Source organism: Numida meleagris, chromosome 3 (genome assembly GCF_002078875.1).
Source record: "Numida meleagris isolate 19003 breed g44 Domestic line chromosome 3, NumMel1.0, whole genome shotgun sequence".
NCBI lineage: Eukaryota > Metazoa > Chordata > Aves > Galliformes > Numididae > Numida > Numida meleagris.
This window is the reverse complement of record NC_034411.1, coordinates 100,983,740-100,996,133: the sequence shown is the minus strand read 5'-3', so window position 1 is coordinate 100,996,133 and position 12,394 is coordinate 100,983,740. Positions and strand designations below refer to the sequence as shown.

General features: G+C 42.8%; 1 protein-coding gene across 8 annotated transcripts in view; it reads right to left on the bottom strand.

Annotated features, from left to right (window-relative positions):
* Window positions 1-12,394, bottom strand: part of VSNL1 (visinin like 1) — a 77,780-nt gene that overhangs the window by 4,049 nt on the left and 61,337 nt on the right. The gene's annotated exons all lie outside the window — the stretch shown is intronic.

Here is a 12,394-nt window from a genome sequence, read left to right as displayed (position 1 = left end):
ACTACTAATTAGGAAATGAAATAGGAAAAAGACAAATTTCTCTTATTTTGCTACTAAATTTTGGAGAAGAAAAAAATGTCTTGAAGGTTCTTTGGCCCTGGAGAGCTTCTGGACATCTTTCTTGTGCCTGGGAGGGTTTCAGAAGGTCCAGAATACCTAGGACTGGATTTTGAAATGTGCTCCTGTATGGAGCCAGGGGTTGGACTCCGTGATCCTTGTGAATCCCTTCCAGCCCAAGATGTTCTGTGATTCTTTGATTCTAAATAGGATTTTACCACCCAGCAAGTTTTAAGCCTCAAAGAGCAAGTAAAAGACTACTGCAAGGTACTGCAACTGTCTGGAGGTGCAGTTAGTTAGCTCCCACAAGAAAAGCCTTAGACAATTCTTGCTGCTACAATTATGTTTTAGAAAGTAATTACTCACTCTATTGATCTGCAGTGTTAGGATTTTCTTTCTTTCCTTTAAGAAAGTTTACTAGCCACCCAGTTCACCTCTGAGAGCAGAGAAAACGAGCACTTTGCAAATAGGGAAGTTTAGGTTCTGTAGAAGCCCAGACTGGGCTCCCAGTCCACAGAGCCACGGGGTTAAGTCTATTTGGAACCACAGTGTGTGAATGCGATGGGCGTTTTCATCGTGAGCTGAAGCTGCAGCTGTATTTTGGTCACTGAGGAGGATGCCTGTCACGACTGGGGAGCACAGTGCTACTCCATAGCTTTTCAGGAGGACAAAGCTCTGGGTTCCTGCCAGAAATTTCATGTACAAACACAAGAGCTGGTTTACTTTTTAATTCTGTCCTTTAGAGAATGTAACTTAATTATAATTTACTGTGTTCTTGCACTTCATCAGTTAAGGCATGAGAATGGGAGGAGATTTATGGGCTGAGATGCTTTTGGTCCCAGGGTGAACTGCCAGCACCTTTCTGTACCAAAGCCATGTAAGAAGTGCATGACTAAAGGGACACAACAGAAGGAAGAATATGCCCCTTCACAGCCTGTACAAGCCAGCACTTTTCTCTTTCTGGACAAGATTTGACTACCTTGAGGATACACAGTTTGTGGGCAGGTCAGGACTGATACGCCTTTAAAACAGATGAAACCCACACTGTAAAGAGCTGCTGATGAGGAACAAAGTAAGGACAGGAAGGGCACAACACGTTGCTGTTATTCGTGCTAAGTCTCATTCTCGAGAGCAACAAATGTGAAAGGTTGGGAGCTGCAGCCATGCTCACCGCTGGAGCTGCCCATGTTGGCAGAGAGCATCCCTGCAAGGGTGGCACGGACCAGGAGGGAGGCGAGCAGTGGGACAGGGCAAGGTGAAGCAGGATGTTGCTTGTGAGCCCGTGTCCATGGCTGTGAGAGCCACAGCATTGCCCTGTGGCCTTTGGTCAACAGAGAGCAGCTCCATGGAAGAGCTGCCTGAAATGGCCACAGAAACTTCTCCCTTGAGGGAGAACTGAGGGACTGAGGGAGCAGAGGGATCACTGAACTTAAGTGAAAAACCTTTATAGTCCTAAGGTGGGAGGCTTCTCCTAATATTCAGGTAGGCCTTTTCCTGGCTATCTTCCACATGTGTTTGGCTGAACACGTGCTTTCAGCACTTGTCTACAAATCAGACTGCCTAAAACGCCAGCAGCGGGATGATGTGACGTCCTTCCCCTGCTGAAAGCTCTTTGCCTGGATGTGGAAACCTCACATGCACTTCCCTCCTTGCCTGAGACAAACCAAACCTGCAGCTTGGGGCAAAGTGCCAGCTACAGACCATTGGTGATCAGGGAACTCTGAGTTCTCATCGGGAGCCGCTTGCATGAACTAGTATTAGAGGGATCAGAAAGTGCGCACTGGATTCTAGCATTTCCTCCAGTAAGTGTTCCTCCTCACCTTGTAACATCACTCCATTAGGCAGAGATATCCTAAGAGAGGTCTGAAAGCTCTCTCAGTGGCCACGCTCAGCTCCAGCACTGATCTCTGTGGGGGAGAAGCAATGCTGCTTCAATTCAGCCCTGCAAGAGCCGCAGCAAGTGCTGCACCAGTGGGTCTGGTGGGGGATCCTAGATCCCTGCTCCACCACAGGTAAAGCCAGAGGAAAACTGGCTGGTCGATTCTTGGATGCTAGCAGAATCCAAGAAACAGCAAGATGATGACATTTACCTTGTCCATGTGTACTTCTACTGATGGAATAGGCAATGAAGCCACTACATAAATCTATTTTTCACTTATGTTAATGTACCTGCATTGCTATAGAAGTCAGATTCATGTTTGTTTTCTTCTTGCTGCTGCCTTTACAGAGAGCAAAATGTGACCCAGTTTCTTTTTCTACCCTCTTCTCCCATTCAGCCTTCCAGGAGCTGTTAATTCCCTCCGGCTTGTCATAGTACCAAAGCACCTCTCATCCAAAACATGTGAATGCCTGCTATGTAACCAGGACAGAGCCATTTTCTGGCTCAGCTCGAGCCATTTGATTGTGCTTTATGGATGCAAAAGGTCCAGGGCTGTCATAGTAGGAAGTCACAGGATCCGAGCGTGCAATACCACGACCTGGTAACACAGGTCTGCACGGGTTCTGTTGGCCAGATTCCTTCCAAGGCCTATAGTAAAGTTGTCCTCTCAAGTCATGTGAAAATATGAGTCTGATTGTATTCTGCTGAGTGTCAGGGCACAGAATTACAGTGGATCAATACACACACGTGTATTTGGGCTTCAGCTGAAAGATATGGACTTGAACCTTCCAACACTGCCACAATTCATTGCTGCAAAGCAGGAATCTGCAAGGTGTTTTCTGCAGCAAGGCAAATAAACAGAAAAAGTAGGGATAAAACATCAGTTCCAGAGAGGGCAATCCATGGAGACATGAGAAATGGATCTCAGCAAAGGACATGAGAAGAATGAAAAACTGTTAAAATTACTTGAGGATTTAGGAAAGGTTGAGAAAAACTGGACAGCTGAGCTGCAGTGCTGATAAGGATTACGCTTATCTTATTCACTGCTGTGAAGGATAATCCCAAAGACCACCAAATATCAGAGCCCAAATGACTTTGCAGATCCAAGTCTCGGGTCTCCATGTGTACCCCTGTGACACGTCCCCAGCTCAGAGGCACGTGGTGAGGATCAGCACTACAGAAGGCTGGGACTACTTCAGCTACAGCTGTGATGGGAGCATAGAGCTAGCAAGCACTGGGGAGAACTGGCCAATCTCATGGATATGTACTAATTACGTTTCTGCTCGGTAGCTTTAGTGCTTTGAATGCGTGTGCACCCATAGGTGTATGGGGAGGCTTATAAGCTGTCAGTTCTTCACATAAGAAGAATTAGAAGAGCTGAGGAATATCATTTCTCCCCTCTAGTGGGAAAAGACACAGGCCTCCAAGACCAGGGACTAGCTCGTACCTTATTATTAAGGCCTAGGCCACCCTGCCTTTGCAGCCACTGCAGAAATGGGCAATTTTAAGCATGCAGAGAATAAATATTTGAGAATTTGGGAGCAGACCTTGGATCATCAACACTGGTTCCTTGCAGTTGTCTGTGATACAGGTCGGGCTCAGAGAGCAGAAAACAAGCACAAATCAAAGCCTATGAGAAAGCAAAGACCCACAGTAAAAAAAGCAGAGCCAGCATATGCTAAGGTGTTGGAGGAAGATGAATGGGAAGTAAGAGACCATGCTTCCCCTTCTGAAACACCTATATGGCAGGGTCTGCCTCTACAAATCTCTCAGCCTGAAAAATTAATCTCTGTATTCACGTTTGTGGGGGAATTAGTCATTGACTAGCAGGAAATGAATTGATTTTCAATCCCAGCTTTTCTCCAATTAGATTTGGACAATGAGAAACTGAATGAAACTGTGGTAGTGCTACAGGTCAATACACTAGCACATCAGTTATTACTCAGTGCTAAAAGAAAAAAATCTTTAGAGAGAATTGTCGTCAAAACAATTAGTACTGCTAATGTATAACAGGAGGAGTAGGGCTGATTAAATGTTATTTCTCTTTGATCTCCCTTAACTGAGCAACAGCCCTGGAACACTTTATTTAAGTTTGGCACCGTCTTCCACTACCCCAAGGTCAGTGATAGCACAGGGCTATGACAGTGTCAGGATCCTGCTGTGCTGCAGCTATGCACCAGGCTAATTACAACATCCTTTTTCTCGACATTATGTTATATCTCTTTAGGAATCTGGGAACATACCAGATGGAGAATACACTGATCTGGGACATTTCTTTTTATTTTGTTTCCCTCAAAGATCATCTGACTCCTTTTCATTTCTGCAAAAATGCTTTATCTTCCCAGCGAGTTTTGGCTCCACAGGTTCAGAGTATTAACTTGAATGCTATGCCTGCTGGGCTGCGAAGCCCTTAGTACAAATTTCCCTGAAGAACAGGGCTATGGAAGCATCAGTAAGTGCTATTTCCAGCCCAAAAGGGATTTAAATCACGAGTCACTAAAGTCTGAGATATCCACCTTACGAATATACAGATGGAACTGCCGAAAAGATTCTTCTGCCTGAAATATCTCATACACTTTATGTAATACAGCCTCGTAAAATTTTTAAAACACTACAGAGTTGTTCTAGCAAAGTACTGCCGAAAGGGAACTACAGGAAGAGAAGGAAAATGACTGCAGGTGGGAACATTAGAGAACTGAGTATTTGAGCCTCAAGGGGGGGGCTCATGTTGGGTATCAGGGAAAGGTTCTTCACCAGAGGGTGGTGGGATTGGAAAAGGCTCCGCAGGGCAGTGCTCACAGCCCCAGGTGCTGGAGTTCAAGAAAGGTCTGGACAATGCTCTCAGTCATATGCTCTGATTTTTGGGTGGTCCTGTGTGGAGCCAGGAGTTGGACTTGAGGATCCTTACGGACCCCTTCCATTCTATATATACATATATATAGAACAGAATATATGATTCTATGATTCTGTAAGATCGCAGTGAGTGCTAAGCTACCAATCTCTTTTCGTAATACTGAGTGCAAAATCTGTCGATTCAGGAGTTACCAGCAAAATGCCTTAGCCTCTAGGGAGAACTAGCAACCCCTTCACAACCACAGCTCACTCCAGTGAGATGGGAACTGGTGGACTCAGGTTTCTTTCCCTGCTCATCCAGCCTTTGGCAGTAGGACAGTCCATAAACCTGTCAATCCAAGGAAGAAAACTACAACTTGAAGTCCAGAAAGACCAAAGGAGTTCTCGGAGAAAGATGAAAGTTATATGATAACACAAGCACTCTGCAAGAACTTGCTCTGCTGAGAAAAGCATCAAGTATTCAAGGACAGAAAATGGAAAGAGCTGGCTTCCCACAAAACCAGCATGCCCTGATGCTCATTGCTGGGCTAGGAAAGGGAACCCCAGCCTGCACCCCCAGACACACACCTAGAAGGCAGCTGGGTCCCAGCAGGAACACAAAATAACAGGTTAAATAACTGGATTACCATGGAGCTGTGTGCTCATCTTCATTCTTCTGTGCCCAACCAACTCCAGGGGATGGACTGGACATGGTTATTTTTTGTTTTATATCGCAAACTGCAAACCTTGTACAATGCCTAAGGGCTATGCTGAGCTAATGACACAGAGTACTTGGGAACAAACATGGGTAAATCCTGACATCTCTCTGCTTGGAGACCATATATCTGTCCCTGTGCTCACGCAAACTGATATCTGATTAGAGTTGGTCAAAGAATGTATTGCAGAATAAAGTTCCAATGCAGAACAAAAGGGAGAAAAGTTGAGGGAATGGAAAGGACCCCTAAGTTAGGCAGAGGAAGGATGGTATCAATTTTCATTTAATAGATAGAAGGTAGGTGACAATGATTTGGTATCATCTTCCTTTTTTTCCCTACTGTCTCTAGGCACATCTTATTGACTTCATTTTCAGTACTGAATTTGAAAGCAATCCAACAAGTCACAGAGGAACTGTATGAAAATTAAGTTTCTAATCATTTGAAATTGGAAACACGCCCACATTTCTATGTTCTGCAAGACCTATCTCAAAGCTTTTATTTTGCAATGAGGCTGTGAGCAGACAGGTTTTCAGGCTTCCCTCTGAAAATTTTGTACAGACTTGCTTTGGATATTCATCCATCTGTAACCTTTCCAATTATTTTCTTCACATAATACAATGTGATTTTAAGATTCCAGCTTCTCAAGACAACATATTTTCTTCTGTATCCAGGCTTTCTCTTAAAGTATGAACCTCTTAAAAGGTCAATGCCAAGACTTGCAAGCCCAGCAGTATATAAATACTATGAAATAACAGCACTCTGATGCAAAGGATCAGACATATACATATATATGTCCCCTCCTATATAAAAGGAGGGGGCTAAATCAGTTCTTACTTAGGAAAAATATCTTGGAAGACTTTACTCTTGACTGATGCTAAAAAAAATCCATGAATAACATGGTTCCACATGAATAACAGTATTGTTATCATTGTTATTGGGTATCACAGTATCATTGAATCTTGGTTGAGAAAGATTCCAACAAAAAACAGGGACCAACAATGAACTAAAAAGAAGGGGAAAGAAGAAGAGTCAGTGCAAGGAGCGTGGAAGACTTTCCTTTGTGACTTGACTACAGTGGATTTTTCCCAAGGATGGGAAAGAAGAAGGGAATGAAAAAGCCAGTGTCACCTTATGGGAAACAAGAGGGCATATGAGCTGGTCTAGAAGAAAAACAGGTATCCAAGGAATGACAGCTCTTGGGTACTCTGCTCCTTTTCCCTTAGCTCTATAGATCAACTCCCCTTAAGGGAGGGGATCTTGAACAAAGACTTTCCAAGGATGAATGGAAGGATGTAAAGTTGCATTATACTCTTCTTCCTTGTCTAAACTGATGAAAGAAAGTCCTCATTGTAAATCATGCTTTTTTTTCCATCATTTATCTTTTTCATCTGTAGAAAGAGATGTAAAACCACCCCCCTGTGAGCCAAATGGATCCCTGCCTTCATACAGAGACGCCATCTCCCTGGATAGGCTGTTGCTGTGCAATTACTGGCTGTGCTCACAAGCCAATGGGTATCGATATTAGTGATGCTCAGAAAGAAATGTTTTCTAAAGATTTCTCCTTTTTAGGCTATTGGTCAGCTAAAACAGATGGTATCATCCTGCAGAACAGAGCTTCTCCCCACTTTCATCCCTCTTATTCCAATAAACTCTTGGGGGATGCAGACTTCTATTAAATTAATTTAAAGGAATTAGATGTTCGGTGGGGGAAAGGTGAGAAGTAGGCATCTCTCCTGCATCTGCCTGCTGGAATAATGCAGTGAAGCTCCTGAGTAACTTAAATTCTTCAGCACATGGAACCTTTGAAAAGCAGCTCAAGCTCCTTTTTGCCATCAGAAAGCCACCGTCATGCATGTCCTGCTTTGAAGGAAAAAGCTACAATGGAGAGAGCAGCCTCTTCTGTTACAGATGTACCAGCCAGTTACAAGTTTTCCCAGCATTTGGTTCATTTAAGAACTTAGTATTCATATACTCACTCTATATGTGGCTTACCACTAGAATGCAGTAAGATCTGCCAAGAACAGCCATACAAAAGGATAGCATAAAATGAATTCTAAAAAGTGCAGAGAATAAGTGACTTTTAAATTTAAAATGTTCTTTATCTAAAAAGGTGCAAAAAGCTCTATTAAAAAAAAAAGCTACATCAATATTCATTTTTAAAGAAATCTGCTATCCATGCTCACTTTTCATCACCAACATATCTCATTGCATGCACTATCTGACACGGTCATAATGACCAAAGTTTCAATAATGTAATTATGAGTCAGCTGAAAAGGATACAATAAAGGCATGTACGCACTATGCTTTTCTAATGTTGATTCCTTCCTGCTTTCTTTATCACACAAGCTTAGTGTAGTGACATGTTCTCCTTCGGATTAAATTACGCTCTGTGCACCAGACAAACTGAAGATATCCATACCACTTACACTGGGCATAAAATGCACAAATGTAGAGCTGATGCCTTCACTGTAGTGCTGAATGCAATTTTGGTTCAAAACCAGTTCCATTTGAATTTTTCCCCTCAGCAACAAAAAACCTGGAAGTCCAACCAAGTCCACTTGCAAGAAGCAAAATCAAGGTCTATTTATACACACAGTGAAGAATAACTGGAGGGTGATGCAATCTGATCTGCCCAGCAGTGTAATTACAGTAACTAGCTCACACTAAGGATGTACTGTTGCTTTTCCACATTGAGTAATGAATATGAGTAATAGATTGGAGTTTTTCCCTAAGTATTCTGTTAAACGTGAAATAAATCAGTTTGTAGCCTCTCATGAGCTACTCAGTCCTTAGCAAGCGGGCAATACGATATCAATAGCTTAAAAAGTGTTCAGCATAGGGGTGAGAATTCAGAGGAGGATTAGTCATACCTGCCTTTGGATACGTTAGCTCTCTTATCTTATGAGAGCAGATCATAGACTCATAGAGTCAGTAAGGCTGGAAAAGACCACTAAGATCACCTAGCCCAGCCATCAACCCATCGCCACCATGCCCACTACACCATGTCCCTCAGTGCCATATTTACCCCTTCCTTGAATACCTCTAAGGAAAATCTCATCATCTTTAATATTCTCATATCTTAGAGTCAATAATGATGAATAAATAGCCCTATGGACATTAATAGTAGAACAATAAACTGTGGAATCATGACCAAACTCTACACTACCAACTGTTTTTCAGAAGGATGCTTGTTTACACTTGCCCAGAACGATCCTCCCAGGACAGTTCCTGGTGATGCCAATTGCAAAAATGTCCTTTTTAGGTTTGCAGCTGGGAGATACATCCCAGTTCCTGATATCTCCAAGTTCACTCATATCTCCTCTATGACTTAACTGCATATAATGGTCTCTAGGGATTAATTATTTATAGAGAAACACTAATGTAATATATTTCACACATGTTGATAGACTCACATTTCATGTCAGATGTAATTAAGGATGAAAAATAATGAGCCAAATCTAGTAAAATGTTAAATTTTCAAACAAAAGCAACAACAAAAATTACAACAAATGAAGATCAGAACTAACCAAGAAAGCACCATCTCGATTGGCTGCTATTTCCACAGAATTAACAGGTAGGCATATTAATGCTCCAGCATGAACACTTCTCTGACTTTGTCCTCCTATTGCATTCCTTTCTCAACGCACTCCTGGCTTAAAGGGTCTTTCTGATGGCCAAAGGATTTTCAATCCTCTAAACATCATAAATCATCTGCCAGAGGCATTCGATGAACAACCACTCTGTTAAGGCAGCTGTCTCTAGAATGCATCTCCATGTGGCATCTTATTTAAAATATACGATGGAGCTGGCATTTAGTCTGTTTTAGTGTTCGTGCTCTCATATAAATAGGGCAAAGCCCCCCTTCTCATAGCATGAGATTTTTATGGAGAGGTGGCAACATCTTCATAACTAAGGTTGCAACCAGATTTCCTTGTAAAGGAATCTCAGAATTCTTTACTCAGTGACAGCTACATACCTACGAGTGATAATACTACCCAGGCAAAGGCCTTCATCAAACCAGCCAGGGAATTCAGCCTGTAACAAGTATTTGCTGAACAAGAAACAACAGGACCATTGTCTATATATAGTCCCTGTTAAACAATAGGAGAGAAGAAATTTGAAATGTGCTTCAGATAGGACATATCTAAAGAAAAAAAAAAAAAAAGCCTATCGTAGCTTATGGGCTCCAGTGCTTTTTACTGCTGCCAAAATACAGTCTGGACAGACCCAAGACTTCCAGGCTTGAAAAGAAAACTATCTACATTCAACCTAAATAGAGTTCTGCTGGTAAAGTCTCAAACTTCAGCATTTCCACCTGCTGCCAGGGGAGCTAAGTATCAATAGTTCTTCCATCCCGACCCTCCATCCCAAGTAACAGTTGTGTCTGGCTTCTCCTATTGACCAGATTTCTGATTGTCACTCAGCTGTGGACAGTCCTGGTATCTAATTGGAATTACAGTGTTACCTGTGCTATCTCTATTCTGGCAGCATTGTTTGTTGAGAAAAAATGTTTCTGTGAGCCAGTGTAGTGAAATAGTCTGCCATGTGTAGTTTAGCAGTCAGACAAACACCGATGCAGAGTTCATTGCTTCACTCTTCTTTATCAGTGGCAAGAGATGCTGTGTCTTGCTGGGTGACATGTCCCACGACAGGTACATAACAGCAGGCATGACACAAATCCCACTCCAGTGAGCACTTTGTGGCTTCTTCCATTATGAAGAATTGCATGATATCCTGAATACATGACTAGCCTAGTAAAGAACAAGATTTTAATTCTCATCTGAAATATGAAGTGTTATTCTCCCCGTGCTGTCTTTAACTGATGACATACCTATAAACTTTCTGGATTCACTAATGAAAAATTTATGATTTTTTTCCAGTAAAATTCATAAATATCTGCAACAAACCATTCCAACCACTGATGCAAAATCACAGTGAAAGACAGCAGTGGTGTGCCACTGAAGCTTGAACGCGATGCAAGTTTGAGGCCCAAGATCATGTGTTTGAGACCTGTCACAGAGCTGAAATATAACCCAAGCTGTCACACCGACACAGTGGCAGTACTGTTTAGCATGCTGATGAAGTGCCTAAAATCCAGAGTGACCGTAGAGCCAAGGGAAAGAAGCTGTTAGTTTTGTTTGGTTTTTTTTTTTCCCCTAACCCTGAGCACATAAATAAGAAAGATTCGGAGCTGTTGTCCTATAAGCCCACTCCCTGAGATGTCAGTCTGAAGCAACGACTGACCTACACTGTATTTACGAAGAGTGGCATAATACATTGACTTTTGAACTGAAATGTATCCGTGGATATTTCAATTGCTGCAGCTGACTGTTTTCAAAGAGGGCAACATACAGTTTCCAATCACAGCAACCTATTTTGTGCTTTTCCTTTGACAGATATGAAGTTCCCATTGCCTCAGGAGAGGTAACAATCTGTAGATTTAGCTAACTATACTGATTCATGAGATGTGTGGTTAATAACAGGCTTTCAATTTAAAAAAGAGCTGCTTTCACACCTACAGAGATCTGAGTGATCCCAAAGGAATTTGCTAGCATCAGTCTAACCCCACAGCCAACCCACATGGGTGGACACCAGAGTACCAGCAAAGCAAGGCAACAAAAGGTACAAACTTGCAAGATTATACATAAACAAGCCACCTACCAACTCTGCCACCTGTTATTCCTCGCCTATCACTTCATCATTTTTCGGGTCCATCTGCCTGGGACTTCTGACTGGAGAGCAGCACAGAAAAACTGCTCTAAGTAGCTTCTGGGAAAACTCAGATTTCCGGGGAAAGGGCCGCCTCACATTTGAAGACCGAGTCCCCACTGAAGCAGAGCAAGTCTGAGACATACTGGGCACACCAAAGCCGAAGTCCATGCATGGCAGAGTCAACCCACACATGTACAACGTGTCCAGCACTGACACCAAAATGTCTAAAGCTTGCTGCAAATTATACAGTATGTAGACATTAGGAGGTGACAATTTAACTGCTGTTTATACTGGAAGGTGTGGAAGCACGTAACTCTCCCCAAGAGAATTCCCAAATCCAGACACAACTATGAGAACCAGCTTTTTTTTTTTTTCAATTTTGGGTATTTGCAAGAATTAGCACGGCTGAATCCTCCACAGTTCTCGAGCCAGGAAGCAGTGCAGTACTGAGAGGGAAAGCCAATTTCTGGCTGCTCTGAAAAGCCCAGGAATTACAGTTTCCATGTAAAGCAGGTGAGATCTTGGTTTCTAAATACCCTGGATCACAAATCAGATCTTCTTCCAAATTCTCCATGGAAAGGTTGGAATTTGTTTTTAGGCAACGGGAACAAATGCCAAGGCCAACCGACGAGCCAAGATGAGGCTTTTATGTCTGACTTATGTTTCCGAACAAGTCCTGACTGTTTCCTTGAAGTTAGTCACCCTCTTTGGAATACCGCAACACTCACTGCCTTACACTGCACTTTTAAGGTCAAGCTTACAGCTTTACTTAAAAGATTATCCAGAGCTGCGGGGAATACGAAGCACCAATAGTAGGGGCCTACACAGTGAGGGGCTGGTTTCTTGCTGCCCCCGTGTCTCTCACAGCTCCATGTGTCAGTCTGCTAAAACCCAGGTAGAATCCAAATGAGTTTTGGGGAGCTGGCAGAGCTCTGGGGTGCAGCAAGCAGTGACCATTTGCACTGGGAACGGTTATGACATTGGGAAGCAGATCCCTCAGCTCGCACAGAGATCCCATAGGCTTGTCCTCCTTCCTCCACCTGGGCAGCAGATCCCAAAAGGCACAGACTGTTCTACCTCCAGATTCCCCTTCCACTAACATCTCCTTTCACTTTAATTTGAAAAGATAAAAGCAATTTAATCTTTCCTGCCTTCTACTTGAAGGTTTTGCTCTAAATGTATTTTGACAGCAGAAATA